Genomic DNA, 3,896 nt, shown 5'->3' with positions numbered 1-3,896 from the left:
CCTGCATTGGAGAAGGAAATGGCAACCCACTCCAGTGTTCTTGCCTGGAGAATCCCAGGGACAGGGGAGCCTGGTGGGCTGCCGTCTATGGGTCGCACAGAGTCGGACATGACTGAAGTGACTTAGCAGCAGCAGCAACACAGTATGTGGGATTTTAGTTCCCTTGACTAGGGATTTAATCCAGCCCCCACTGCAGTGGAAGCATGGAGTCCTAGGAATTTTAACCACTGGACTGCCAAGGAATTCCCTAAGTTTTGTTCTTTTTTTTTTCAAGATTTAAAAAAAAAATATGGACCATTTAAAAAGTCTTTATATTGAATTTGTTACAATATCGTTTCTGTTTTATGTTTTGGTTTTTTTGGCCACAAGGCATGTGGGATCTTAGCTCCCCGACCAGGGATTGAACCCCAACTCCCTGCATTGTAAAGTCTTAACCACTGGACTGCCAGGGAAGTCCCTCTAAGTTTCATTCTTGATACCTCTTTCATGGAGCCACACTCAGATGGTAAAGAATCTGCCTGCAGTGCAGGAGACCGGGTTTGATCCCTGGGTCAGGAAGATCCCCTGGAAAAGGGAATAGCTACCCACTCCAGTATTCTTGCCTGGAGAACACCATGGACAGAGGAGCCTGGTGAGCTATGTACAGTCCATGGGGTCTCAAAGAGTTGGATACGACTGAGCAACTAACACACACCCCTTTCATTCCCATATCTTCTCCATCACCAAATCAACTGCCCCAAAGCAGTTCACTTCCCTGCCTCTGTCCCATCCTGTTACAGGCCATCACAGCCTGCAGCCTAGTGCCACGGGTTGCTGCATCTCTGAACCCTTCCCATCCAGCCAGAGTGATTTTCTCAAATGCAAATTGGACTCAAAATGAAGGAAATCCTTAAACATGGCCCGGGCCTGCCCAGCCTGCTCCCCGCCTACTCCCGAGCCAGTCTCCCACTCTCACTGCTCTCCACACTGCCCTTTCAGATCCTTGTGCTCCTTGTGCTTCCTTTTGTGACAGGGCCTTTGCACATGCTCTTCTGCTGCCTGACTCCTCCCCAACAACTGAGGTTTTATTCAGGAGCTTACTGAGAAACTGCTCCAAAGAGCTAGCAGGCAAGGCCAATTTACATGTATATATTTTGGTCAGGAAATACAAGCTGTCAGTATACTTTTTGGTAAAAGATTACTGACAGTCACAAAGAACAGATTTCTCGGGGACTTCCCTGGCGGTCCAGCAGTTGGGACTCCATGCTTCCACTGCAGGGGGCACGGGTTTGATCCCTGGTCAGGGAACTAAGATCGTGCATGCCCCAAGGTGTGGTCCCAAACAAACAAAAACAGAAAACAAGAACAACAAAAAACAAAGAACAGTTTTCTCAAATTAATGATTGTAGTACTTTTCTATGTACCGGAAGATGCACCCATCAGGGTTCATTAAAACTCTTCTTGAAATGAGTATTAACTACCTAACAGCCTGTTAATTCCAATCCCAGAGCATCCTATTATCCTTAACTTCCTCTGTCTGGAGCACAAAGTGCTTCACCTGATTATCAACTTAATCTCTTCGTCTGAACACCACGTGTGCTGTTGGTCAGCAGCTGCGGCAGGTTAATCTTTGTACGATGTTGAGATGCTTCTTTTTTTTTTTTTAACTTTTTCCCAGCTGCAGTAGGTCTTCAGAGTGGCCCACGGACTTTTCTCTAGTTGAGGCACACGGGGACTTCTTGAGTTGTGGAGCATGGGCTCTAGGCTCGAAAAGTGAAATCAAAGTGTTAGACCTTCAGTGGTATCTGATTCTTTGTAACCCCATGGACTGTAGCCCATCAGGCTCCTCTGTCCATGGGATTTTTCAGGCAAGAATACTGGAATGGGTTGCCATTTCTTTCTCCAGGAGATCTTCCTGACTCGGGGATTGAACCCAGCTCTCCCACATTGCAGCCAGATTTGTTACTGTCTGAGCCACCAGGGAAGACCAGGCTTGAGGGCTAAGTGCTCTTATTTTGTTTGCAGAGCTCAAGGACCACTTCCTCAGAGAGGTTATCAAACTTCCCTGACCAGGTCAAATGCCCCTGATATCAGGTCCTTATAACACCATATGCCAGACTTCTTTTTTTGTGACACTTGTCATAGATGAACTTTTTTTCCCAAAAAATTCCACATGTACTTATATTTCACAAACCACAATTTCCAGAGCAAAAAGTTGGGCTCCAGTTGAAACCAATAGACCTGTATGGTTTCATACAGTATTTATTTATCTGACCTTAAAGGAATTTTAATCTTATTTATCTGACCTTAAAGGAATTTTAATTGTGACATCCATAAAATTAAAGGACACCTGGAGAAACTCACTGGCAGTCCAGTGATTAGGACTCCTCACTTCCACTGCAGGGCATGGGTTCAACCTCTGGTTGGAGAACTAATATACCCCATGGCCAAAAATAAAATAAAAGGTACCTGTACTTGGTGAAGAATCAAATATTTTTCCCATTTGCCAAAACCAATAAGCATCAAAATATTTGTCTTTATAACCAGAAAGTTTTATTTGCATTCATGTCCAGAGGTGCTTAATGGAATTTAATTTACATGCCTAAGCGTTTACTTATTTTAAACCTACAGTTCAACGAGTGTTAACTTCCTGGGTAGCTAAGTGGTAGAGAATCCACCTGCAATGCAGGAGACTCTGGTTCAATCCCTGGGTCAGGAAGATCCCCTGGAGAAGCCTCAGTATTCTTGCCTGGGAAATCCCATGGACAAAGGAGCCTGGCTGGCTATGGTTCATGGGGTCACTAAAGAGTCGGAAACAACTTAGCAACTAAATGACAACACTAGTTTTACTTAGAGTGTATGTTTATTAACTGTAGCTTGGCGATTTGGAGTGAGCAGATGCTTAAGAACCAAGCTGTTTTGGTGCCAGGGCTCTGTTGTGTTCAAGTCCCCTTGGGGCTAGGAGTCTCCTTGTTGTTCAGTCACTGAGCCATGTCTGACACTTTTTGACCCCATGGACTGCAGCACGTCACGCTTCCCTGTCCTTCACTATCTCCCAGAGTTTGCTCAAACTCATGTCCATTGAGTTGATGATGCCATCCAACCGTCTCATCCTCTGTTGCCCCCTTCTCCTCCTTCCCTCAATCTTTTCCAGCATCAGGGTCTTTTCCAATGAGTCAGCTCTTTGCATCAGGTGGCCAAAGTATTGCAGCTTCAGCTTCAGCATCAGTTCTTCCAATGATTATTTAAGGTTGATTTCCTTTAGGATTGACTGCTTTTATCTCCTTGCTGTCCAAGGGACTCTCAAGAGTCTTCTCCAACACTAATTGGAAAGCAGTCTCCTTAGTTCAGTTCAGTTCAGTCACTCGGTCATGTCTGACTCTTTGTGACCCCATGAATTGTAGCACACCAGGCCTCCCTGTCCATCAACAACTCCTGGAGTTCACTCAGACTCATGTCCATCGAGTCGGTGATGCCATCCAGCCATCTCATCCTCTGTCGTCCCCTTCTCCTCCTGCCCCCAATCCCTCCCAGCATCAGAGTCTTTTCCAATGAGTCAACTCTTTGCATGAGGTGGCCAAAGTATTGGAGTTTCAGCTTTAGCATCTGTCCTTCCAATGAACACCCAGGACTGATCTCCTTTAGAATGGACTGGTTGGATCTCCTTGCAGTCCAAGGGACTCTCAAGAGTCTTCTCCAACACCACAGTTCAAAAGCATCAATTCTTCAGTGCTCAGCTTTCTTCACAGTCCAACTCTCACATCCATACATGACCACTGGAAAAACCATAGCCTTGACTAGACGGACCTTTGTTGGCAAAATAATGTCTCTGCTTTTGAATATGCTATCTAGGTTGGTCATAACTTTCTTTCCAAGGAGTAAGCATCTTTTAATTTCATGGCTGCAGTCACCATCTG

The sequence above is a fragment of the Bison bison genome, unplaced genomic scaffold (assembly GCF_000754665.1).
Source record: "Bison bison bison isolate TAMUID 2011002044 unplaced genomic scaffold, Bison_UMD1.0 scf7180017864072, whole genome shotgun sequence".
NCBI classification, from domain to species: Eukaryota; Metazoa; Chordata; class Mammalia; order Artiodactyla; family Bovidae; genus Bison; species Bison bison.
This window is presented reverse-complemented; position numbering follows the sequence as displayed.